Source organism: Coffea arabica, chromosome 3e, assembly GCF_036785885.1.
Source record: "Coffea arabica cultivar ET-39 chromosome 3e, Coffea Arabica ET-39 HiFi, whole genome shotgun sequence".
NCBI classification, from domain to species: Eukaryota; Viridiplantae; Streptophyta; class Magnoliopsida; order Gentianales; family Rubiaceae; genus Coffea; species Coffea arabica.
In genome coordinates, this window is record NC_092315.1 from 28,841,252 (window position 1) to 28,853,408 (window position 12,157).

The window sequence follows — 12,157 nt, forward strand, 5'->3', positions numbered from 1 at the left end:
GATGAGGACGAACATTCAAGAAGATAGTGTGGCTACCATGACAAGGTTCCTTAGAGGTCTCAACCCCGTCCTTCAAGAAGCCTTGGAGCTCCAACATTACTTGGACATGCATGATCTTCTTGAACTAGCCATCAAGGCCGAGAGGGGGAAGAAATTGAGGCGAGGAGGCCGTACGTTCTAAGCATCCAACTCTCCTTCATAGAAGGGCAACCCACCAAGGAGAACATCACATGATACTGGAAATGCGACTACACCAAGCCCTTCTAGCCGCACACCTGGTAAAATCTCTGACCGCAATTCCAATTTTACCCCTAATAAGCTTGTTGATGCATCCAGGTCCACTTCTAAGACCACTCATGAAACTCCTAAAACTAGGAGTAGAGATATCAAGGGCTTCAAGTGCCAATGGTTGGACATATTGATACGAACGGCACCAACCTTGTGATGCAACCCGTACAGAAAGGCTAGGATCTAGAAGGTTGGGACTCACGTTGATGACAAACGAACGCAGTGGAATCACCTAAACCCGGTGATCACGCGGCCAACGAACCAGGTATTGTAGAAGACGCCGCAATCTGGCGCGGTCCTAGATTGATAAGTCAATGGTATGCCAAAGAAATGAATCTAAAATACTCAAGGATGCGTCAATGAAGCTTTGAGAGAATTCTCAAGTGTTTTTATTAATCATCATAAAACTGAATGTAAACAATGACTTAAGGCAATTTGCAGCCGTGACTATGACCTTGTAAAGCTTGGAAAAACTTGAAGGAAATCCGGCCAGCCATTGGGCTTCTCTTTTGGCTGGCACTAGCCCAACAACATACATTGGAGTATGTTGTGGAAAAATCCAAGGAAATCCGTATCTTGTTTCCTTGATTACTCTTGGGGAAAAGCTTGGTGACAATTGTAGGATCTTTGCGGCATTTCTCGACTGCCCAATCCGACGGGTAAGGAATTTTTGGTAAGATCATTGGAGTATTTTGAGTGGAAAAATGAGTGAGAGTGAAAACACTAAGGGAGTGAATTGAGATTATATTTGTCCTATTTTCTTGTTCACTAACCTTTTACAGGACCAAACGACAGTCATGGAGCAAGCTCATCCGACCACTGACTACTCATTGATGTTCACCGCCATGAAAAACGAGCTAAAGCGGATTAGTGAGCAACAAATGGCGGAGAGGCACAACCGCTTAGACGAGCTATCCAAGAGCTTCACAAGGGGCTCTCGTTCTCGATCTCGCAACCGAAATAACCATGGCACCAAAGGAGCAAACTATGAGGAGTACTCTCGGCTGGTGAAGATGTGGAAATAGCCGAGAGGCCTAAAAGGGACACGTCTAAGAACGAGCTGAAGGGACGTAAAATTCAAGTCTGCACGTTCCAAGGCAAAATTGACCCTGAGGCTTAGTTGGAATGGGAAGGCCGCATCGAGATGGTCGTCGATTGCTATGAGTTTATCGAGGAACAAAAGGTGAAGGTTGCCACGGTTGAGTTCACCGACTACGCACTAGTTTGGTGGGACCACCAAGTCAGGACTAATCGGAGGCGAAATGGTGAACACAAGGCACTAATGCATAAGCGATTTGTTCCAAGCCACTACAACCGCGATCTCCACTCTCAGTTTCAAACCCTCACTCAAGGCAACATGAGGGTGGAGGACTATTTCAAGGAGATCAAGATGGCCATGATGAGGGAGAACATTCAAGAAGATAGTGAGGCTACCATGGCAAGGTTCCTTAGAGGTCTCAACCCCGACCTTCAAGAAGCCTTGGAGCTCCAACATTACTTGGATATGCATGATCTTCTTGAACTAGCCATCAAGGCTGAGAAGGGGAAGAAATTGAGGCGAGGAGACCGTATCTTCCAAGCTTCCAACTCGCCTTCATGGAAGGGCAACCCACCAAGGAGAATCTCACATGATACAGGAAATGCGACTACACCAAGCCCTTCTAGCCTCACACCTGGAAATTTCTCTAACTGCAATTCCATTTTTACCCCTAACAAGCTTGTTGATGCATCCAGGTCCACTTCTAAGACCCCTCATGAAACTCCTAAAACTAGGAATAGAGATATCAAGGGCTTCAAGTGCCATTGGTTTGGACATATTGACACGAACGGCACCAATCTTGTGATGCGACCCCTACAGAAAGGCTAGGATCTAGAAGGTTAGGACTCACGTTGATGACAAACGAACGCAACGGAATCACCTAAACCCGTTGATCACGTGGCCAACGAACCTAGTATTGTAGAAGACGCCACAATCTGGCGCGGTTCTAGATTGATAAGTCAATGGTATGACAAAGAAATGAATCTAAAATACTCAAGGATGCTTCAATGAAGCTTTGAGAGAATTCTCAAGTGTTTTTATTAATCATCATAAAACTGAATGTAAACAATGACTTAAGGCTATTTGTAGCCGTGACTAAGACCTAGTAAAGCTTGGAAAAACTTGAAGTCCGGCCAGCCCTTGGGCTTCTCTTTTGGCCGGCACTAGCCCAACAACATACATTGGAGTATGTTGTGGAAAAATCCAAGGAAATCCGGGTCTTGTTTCCTTGATTACTCTTGTGGAAAAGCATGGTGACAATTGTTGGATCTTTGCGGCATTTCTCGACTACCCAATCCGACGGGTAAGGAATTTTTGGTAAGATCATTGGAGTATTTTGAGTGGGAAAACGAGGGAGAGTGAAAACACTCAGGGAGTGAAGTGAGATTATATTTGTCCTATTTTCTTGTTCACTAACCTTTTGCAGGACCAAACGACAGTCATGGAGCAAGCTCATCCGACCACTGACTACTCAATGATGTTCACCGCCATGAAAAACGAGCTTAAGCGGATTAGTGTGTAACAAATGGAGGAGAGGCACAACCGCTTTGACGAGCTCTCCAAGGGCTTCACAAGGGGCCCCCATTCTCGAGCTCGCAACCGAAGTAACCATTGCACCAAAGGAGCAAACTATGAGGAGTACTCTCGGCAAGTGAAGATGTGGTAAGAGCCTAGAGGCCTAAAAGGGACACGTCTAAGAACGAGCTCAAGGGACTTAAAATTCAAGTCTCTACGTTACGAGGGAAAAGTGACCCTGAGGCTTAGTTGGAATGGGAAGGCCGCATCGAGATGGTCTTCGATTGCTATGAGTTTAGCGAGGAACAAAAGGTGAAGGTTGCCATTGTTGAGTTCACCGACTGCGCACTAGTTTGGTGGGACCAAGTCAGGACTAATTGGAGGCGAAATGGTAAACTCAAGGCACTAATGCATAAGCGGTTTGTTCCAAGCCACTACAACCGCGATCTCCACTCTCAGCTTCAAACCCTCACTCAAGGCAACATGAGTGTGGAGGACTACTCCAAGGAGATCAAGATGGCCATGATGAGGACGAACATTCAAGAAGATAGTGTGGCTACCATGACAAGGTTCCTTAGAGGTCTCAACCCCGTCCTTCAAGAAGCCTTGGAGCTCCAACATTACTTGGACATGCATGATCTTCTTGAACTAGCCATCAAGGCCGAGAGGGGGAAGAAATTGAGGCGAGGAGGCCGTACGTTCTAAGCATCCAACTCTCCTTCATAGAAGGGCAACCCACCAAGGAGAACATCACATGATACTGGAAATGCGACTACACCAAGCCCTTCTAGCCGCACACCTGGTAAAATCTCTGACCGCAATTCCAATTTTACCCCTAATAAGCTTGTTGATGCATCCAGGTCCACTTCTAAGACCACTCATGAAACTCCTAAAACTAGGAGTAGAGATATCAAGGGCTTCAAGTGCCAATGGTTGGACATATTGATACGAACGGCACCAACCTTGTGATGCAACCCGTACAGAAAGGCTAGGATCTAGAAGGTTGGGACTCACGTTGATGACAAACGAACGCAGTGGAATCACCTAAACCCGGTGATCACGCGGCCAACGAACCAGGTATTGTAGAAGACGCCGCAATCTGGCGCGGTCCTAGATTGATAAGTCAATGGTATGCCAAAGAAATGAATCTAAAATACTCAAGGATGCGTCAATGAAGCTTTGAGAGAATTCTCAAGTGTTTTTATTAATCATCATAAAACTGAATGTAAACAATGACTTAAGGCAATTTGCAGCCGTGACTATGACCTTGTAAAGCTTGGAAAAACTTGAAGGAAATCCGGCCAGCCATTGGGCTTCTCTTTTGGCTGGCACTAGCCCAACAACATACATTGGAGTATGTTGTGGAAAAATCCAAGGAAATCCGTATCTTGTTTCCTTGATTACTCTTGGGGAAAAGCTTGGTGACAATTGTAGGATCTTTGCGGCATTTCTCGACTGCCCAATCCGACGGGTAAGGAATTTTTGGTAAGATCATTGGAGTATTTTGAGTGGAAAAATGAGTGAGAGTGAAAACACTAAGGGAGTGAATTGAGATTATATTTGTCCTATTTTCTTGTTCACTAACCTTTTACAGGACCAAACGACAGTCATGGAGCAAGCTCATCCGACCACTGACTACTCATTGATGTTCACCGCCATGAAAAACGAGCTAAAGCGGATTAGTGAGCAACAAATGGCGGAGAGGCACAACCGCTTAGACGAGCTATCCAAGAGCTTCACAAGGGGCTCTCGTTCTCGATCTCGCAACCGAAATAACCATGGCACCAAAGGAGCAAACTATGAGGAGTACTCTCGGCTGGTGAAGATGTGGAAATAGCCGAGAGGCCTAAAAGGGACACGTCTAAGAACGAGCTGAAGGGACGTAAAATTCAAGTCTGCACGTTCCAAGGCAAAATTGACCCTGAGGCTTAGTTGGAATGGGAAGGCCGCATCGAGATGGTCGTCGATTGCTATGAGTTTATCGAGGAACAAAAGGTGAAGGTTGCCACGGTTGAGTTCACCGACTACGCACTAGTTTGGTGGGACCACCAAGTCAGGACTAATCGGAGGCGAAATGGTGAACACAAGGCACTAATGCATAAGCGATTTGTTCCAAGCCACTACAACCGCGATCTCCACTCTCAGTTTCAAACCCTCACTCAAGGCAACATGAGGGTGGAGGACTATTTCAAGGAGATCAAGATGGCCATGATGAGGGAGAACATTCAAGAAGATAGTGAGGCTACCATGGCAAGGTTCCTTAGAGGTCTCAACCCCGACCTTCAAGAAGCCTTGGAGCTCCAACATTACTTGGATATGCATGATCTTCTTGAACTAGCCATCAAGGCTGAGAAGGGGAAGAAATTGAGGCGAGGAGACCGTATCTTCCAAGCTTCCAACTCGCCTTCATGGAAGGGCAACCCACCAAGGAGAATCTCACATGATACAGGAAATGCGACTACACCAAGCCCTTCTAGCCTCACACCTGGAAATTTCTCTAACTGCAATTCCATTTTTACCCCTAACAAGCTTGTTGATGCATCCAGGTCCACTTCTAAGACCCCTCATGAAACTCCTAAAACTAGGAATAGAGATATCAAGGGCTTCAAGTGCCATTGGTTTGGACATATTGACACGAACGGCACCAATCTTGTGATGCGACCCCTACAGAAAGGCTAGGATCTAGAAGGTTAGGACTCACGTTGATGACAAACGAACGCAACGGAATCACCTAAACCCGTTGATCACGTGGCCAACGAACCTAGTATTGTAGAAGACGCCACAATCTGGCGCGGTTCTAGATTGATAAGTCAATGGTATGACAAAGAAATGAATCTAAAATACTCAAGGATGCTTCAATGAAGCTTTGAGAGAATTCTCAAGTGTTTTTATTAATCATCATAAAACTGAATGTAAACAATGACTTAAGGCTATTTGTAGCCGTGACTAAGACCTAGTAAAGCTTGGAAAAACTTGAAGTCCGGCCAGCCCTTGGGCTTCTCTTTTGGCCGGCACTAGCCCAACAACATACATTGGAGTATGTTGTGGAAAAATCCAAGGAAATCCGGGTCTTGTTTCCTTGATTACTCTTGTGGAAAAGCATGGTGACAATTGTTGGATCTTTGCGGCATTTCTCGACTACCCAATCCGACGGGTAAGGAATTTTTGGTAAGATCATTGGAGTATTTTGAGTGGGAAAACGAGGGAGAGTGAAAACACTCAGGGAGTGAAGTGAGATTATATTTGTCCTATTTTCTTGTTCACTAACCTTTTGCAGGACCAAACGACAGTCATGGAGCAAGCTCATCCGACCACTGACTACTCAATGATGTTCACCGCCATGAAAAACGAGCTTAAGCGGATTAGTGTGTAACAAATGGAGGAGAGGCACAACCGCTTTGACGAGCTCTCCAAGGGCTTCACAAGGGGCCCCCATTCTCGAGCTCGCAACCGAAGTAACCATTGCACCAAAGGAGCAAACTATGAGGAGTACTCTCGGCAAGTGAAGATGTGGTAAGAGCCTAGAGGCCTAAAAGGGACACGTCTAAGAACGAGCTCAAGGGACTTAAAATTCAAGTCTCTACGTTACGAGGGAAAAGTGACCCTGAGGCTTAGTTGGAATGGGAAGGCCGCATCGAGATGGTCTTCGATTGCTATGAGTTTAGCGAGGAACAAAAGGTGAAGGTTGCCATTGTTGAGTTCACCGACTGCGCACTAGTTTGGTGGGACCAAGTCAGGACTAATTGGAGGCGAAATGGTAAACTCAAGGCACTAATGCATAAGCGGTTTGTTCCAAGCCACTACAACCGCGATCTCCACTCTCAGCTTCAAACCCTCACTCAAGGCAACATGAGTGTGGAGGACTACTCCAAGGAGATCAAGATGGCCATGATGAGGACGAACATTCAAGAAGATAGTGTGGCTACCATGACAAGGTTCCTTAGAGGTCTCAACCCCGTCCTTCAAGAAGCCTTGGAGCTCCAACATTACTTGGACATGCATGATCTTCTTGAACTAGCCATCAAGGCCGAGAGGGGGAAGAAATTGAGGCGAGGAGGCCGTACGTTCTAAGCATCCAACTCTCCTTCATAGAAGGGCAACCCACCAAGGAGAACATCACATGATACTGGAAATGCGACTACACCAAGCCCTTCTAGCCGCACACCTGGTAAAATCTCTGACCGCAATTCCAATTTTACCCCTAATAAGCTTGTTGATGCATCCAGGTCCACTTCTAAGACCACTCATGAAACTCCTAAAACTAGGAGTAGAGATATCAAGGGCTTCAAGTGCCAATGGTTGGACATATTGATACGAACGGCACCAACCTTGTGATGCAACCCGTACAGAAAGGCTAGGATCTAGAAGGTTGGGACTCACGTTGATGACAAACGAACGCAGTGGAATCACCTAAACCCGGTGATCACGCGGCCAACGAACCAGGTATTGTAGAAGACGCCGCAATCTGGCGCGGTCCTAGATTGATAAGTCAATGGTATGCCAAAGAAATGAATCTAAAATACTCAAGGATGCGTCAATGAAGCTTTGAGAGAATTCTCAAGTGTTTTTATTAATCATCATAAAACTGAATGTAAACAATGACTTAAGGCAATTTGCAGCCGTGACTATGACCTTGTAAAGCTTGGAAAAACTTGAAGGAAATCCGGCCAGCCATTGGGCTTCTCTTTTGGCTGGCACTAGCCCAACAACATACATTGGAGTATGTTGTGGAAAAATCCAAGGAAATCCGTATCTTGTTTCCTTGATTACTCTTGGGGAAAAGCTTGGTGACAATTGTAGGATCTTTGCGGCATTTCTCGACTGCCCAATCCGACGGGTAAGGAATTTTTGGTAAGATCATTGGAGTATTTTGAGTGGAAAAATGAGTGAGAGTGAAAACACTAAGGGAGTGAATTGAGATTATATTTGTCCTATTTTCTTGTTCACTAACCTTTTACAGGACCAAACGACAGTCATGGAGCAAGCTCATCCGACCACTGACTACTCATTGATGTTCACCGCCATGAAAAACGAGCTAAAGCGGATTAGTGAGCAACAAATGGCGGAGAGGCACAACCGCTTAGACGAGCTATCCAAGAGCTTCACAAGGGGCTCTCGTTCTCGATCTCGCAACCGAAATAACCATGGCACCAAAGGAGCAAACTATGAGGAGTACTCTCGGCTGGTGAAGATGTGGAAATAGCCGAGAGGCCTAAAAGGGACACGTCTAAGAACGAGCTGAAGGGACGTAAAATTCAAGTCTGCACGTTCCAAGGCAAAATTGACCCTGAGGCTTAGTTGGAATGGGAAGGCCGCATCGAGATGGTCGTCGATTGCTATGAGTTTATCGAGGAACAAAAGGTGAAGGTTGCCACGGTTGAGTTCACCGACTACGCACTAGTTTGGTGGGACCACCAAGTCAGGACTAATCGGAGGCGAAATGGTGAACACAAGGCACTAATGCATAAGCGATTTGTTCCAAGCCACTACAACCGCGATCTCCACTCTCAGTTTCAAACCCTCACTCAAGGCAACATGAGGGTGGAGGACTATTTCAAGGAGATCAAGATGGCCATGATGAGGGAGAACATTCAAGAAGATAGTGAGGCTACCATGGCAAGGTTCCTTAGAGGTCTCAACCCCGACCTTCAAGAAGCCTTGGAGCTCCAACATTACTTGGATATGCATGATCTTCTTGAACTAGCCATCAAGGCTGAGAAGGGGAAGAAATTGAGGCGAGGAGACCGTATCTTCCAAGCTTCCAACTCGCCTTCATGGAAGGGCAACCCACCAAGGAGAATCTCACATGATACAGGAAATGCGACTACACCAAGCCCTTCTAGCCTCACACCTGGAAATTTCTCTAACTGCAATTCCATTTTTACCCCTAACAAGCTTGTTGATGCATCCAGGTCCACTTCTAAGACCCCTCATGAAACTCCTAAAACTAGGAATAGAGATATCAAGGGCTTCAAGTGCCATTGGTTTGGACATATTGACACGAACGGCACCAATCTTGTGATGCGACCCCTACAGAAAGGCTAGGATCTAGAAGGTTAGGACTCACGTTGATGACAAACGAACGCAACGGAATCACCTAAACCCGTTGATCACGTGGCCAACGAACCTAGTATTGTAGAAGACGCCACAATCTGGCGCGGTTCTAGATTGATAAGTCAATGGTATGACAAAGAAATGAATCTAAAATACTCAAGGATGCTTCAATGAAGCTTTGAGAGAATTCTCAAGTGTTTTTATTAATCATCATAAAACTGAATGTAAACAATGACTTAAGGCTATTTGTAGCCGTGACTAAGACCTAGTAAAGCTTGGAAAAACTTGAAGTCCGGCCAGCCCTTGGGCTTCTCTTTTGGCCGGCACTAGCCCAACAACATACATTGGAGTATGTTGTGGAAAAATCCAAGGAAATCCGGGTCTTGTTTCCTTGATTACTCTTGTGGAAAAGCATGGTGACAATTGTTGGATCTTTGCGGCATTTCTCGACTACCCAATCCGACGGGTAAGGAATTTTTGGTAAGATCATTGGAGTATTTTGAGTGGGAAAACGAGGGAGAGTGAAAACACTCAGGGAGTGAAGTGAGATTATATTTGTCCTATTTTCTTGTTCACTAACCTTTTGCAGGACCAAACGACAGTCATGGAGCAAGCTCATCCGACCACTGACTACTCAATGATGTTCACCGCCATGAAAAACGAGCTTAAGCGGATTAGTGTGTAACAAATGGAGGAGAGGCACAACCGCTTTGACGAGCTCTCCAAGGGCTTCACAAGGGGCCCCCATTCTCGAGCTCGCAACCGAAGTAACCATTGCACCAAAGGAGCAAACTATGAGGAGTACTCTCGGCAAGTGAAGATGTGGTAAGAGCCTAGAGGCCTAAAAGGGACACGTCTAAGAACGAGCTCAAGGGACTTAAAATTCAAGTCTCTACGTTACGAGGGAAAAGTGACCCTGAGGCTTAGTTGGAATGGGAAGGCCGCATCGAGATGGTCTTCGATTGCTATGAGTTTAGCGAGGAACAAAAGGTGAAGGTTGCCATTGTTGAGTTCACCGACTGCGCACTAGTTTGGTGGGACCAAGTCAGGACTAATTGGAGGCGAAATGGTAAACTCAAGGCACTAATGCATAAGCGGTTTGTTCCAAGCCACTACAACCGCGATCTCCACTCTCAGCTTCAAACCCTCACTCAAGGCAACATGAGTGTGGAGGACTACTCCAAGGAGATCAAGATGGCCATGATGAGGACGAACATTCAAGAAGATAGTGTGGCTACCATGACAAGGTTCCTTAGAGGTCTCAACCCCGTCCTTCAAGAAGCCTTGGAGCTCCAACATTACTTGGACATGCATGATCTTCTTGAACTAGCCATCAAGGCCGAGAGGGGGAAGAAATTGAGGCGAGGAGGCCGTACGTTCTAAGCATCCAACTCTCCTTCATAGAAGGGCAACCCACCAAGGAGAACATCACATGATACTGGAAATGCGACTACACCAAGCCCTTCAAGCCGCACACCTGGTAAAATCTCTAACCGCAATTCCAATTTTACCCCTAATAAGCTTGTTGATGCATCCAGGTCCACTTCTAAGACCACTCATGAAACTCCTAAAACTAGGAGTAGAGATATCAAGGGCTTCAAGTGCCAATGGTTGGACATATTGATACGAACGGCACCAACCTTGTGATGCAACCCGTACAGAAAGGCTAGGATCTAGAAGGTTGGGACTCACGTTGATGACAAACGAACGCAGTGGAATCACCTAAACCCGGTGATCACGCGGCCAACGAACCAGGTATTGTAGAAGACGCCGCAATCTGGCGCGGTCCTAGATTGATAAGTCAATGGTATGCCAAAGAAATGAATCTAAAATACTCAAGGATGCGTCAATGAAGCTTTGAGAGAATTCTCAAGTGTTTTTATTAATCATCATAAAACTGAATGTAAACAATGACTTAAGGCAATTTGCAGCCGTGACTATGACCTTGTAAAGCTTGGAAAAACTTGAAGGAAATCCGGCCAGCCATTGGGCTTCTCTTTTGGCTGGCACTAGCCCAACAACATACATTGGAGTATGTTGTGGAAAAATCCAAGGAAATCCGTATCTTGTTTCCTTGATTACTCTTGGGGAAAAGCTTGGTGACAATTGTAGGATCTTTGCGGCATTTCTCGACTGCCCAATCCGACGGGTAAGGAATTTTTGGTAAGATCATTGGAGTATTTTGAGTGGAAAAATGAGTGAGAGTGAAAACACTAAGGGAGTGAATTGAGATTATATTTGTCCTATTTTCTTGTTCACTAACCTTTTACAGGACCAAACGACAGTCATGGAGCAAGCTCATCCGACCACTGACTACTCATTGATGTTCACCGCCATGAAAAACGAGCTAAAGCGGATTAGTGAGCAACAAATGGCGGAGAGGCACAACCGCTTAGACGAGCTATCCAAGAGCTTCACAAGGGGCTCTCGTTCTCGATCTCGCAACCGAAATAACCATGGCACCAAAGGAGCAAACTATGAGGAGTACTCTCGGCTGGTGAAGATGTGGAAATAGCCGAGAGGCCTAAAAGGGACACGTCTAAGAACGAGCTGAAGGGACGTAAAATTCAAGTCTGCACGTTCCAAGGCAAAATTGACCCTGAGGCTTAGTTGGAATGGGAAGGCCGCATCGAGATGGTCGTCGATTGCTATGAGTTTATCGAGGAACAAAAGGTGAAGGTTGCCACGGTTGAGTTCACCGACTACGCACTAGTTTGGTGGGACCACCAAGTCAGGACTAATCGGAGGCGAAATGGTGAACACAAGGCACTAATGCATAAGCGATTTGTTCCAAGCCACTACAACCGCGATCTCCACTCTCAGTTTCAAACCCTCACTCAAGGCAACATGAGGGTGGAGGACTATTTCAAGGAGATCAAGATGGCCATGATGAGGGAGAACATTCAAGAAGATAGTGAGGCTACCATGGCAAGGTTCCTTAGAGGTCTCAACCCCGACCTTCAAGAAGCCTTGGAGCTCCAACATTACTTGGATATGCATGATCTTCTTGAACTAGCCATCAAGGCTGAGAAGGGGAAGAAATTGAGGCGAGGAGACCGTATCTTCCAAGCTTCCAACTCGCCTTCATGGAAGGGCAACCCACCAAGGAGAATCTCACATGATACAGGAAATGCGACTACACCAAGCCCTTCTAGCCTCACACCTGGAAATTTCTCTAACTGCAATTCCATTTTTACCCCTAACAAGCTTGTTGATGCATCCAGGTCCACTTCTAAGACCCCTCATGAAACTCCTAAAACT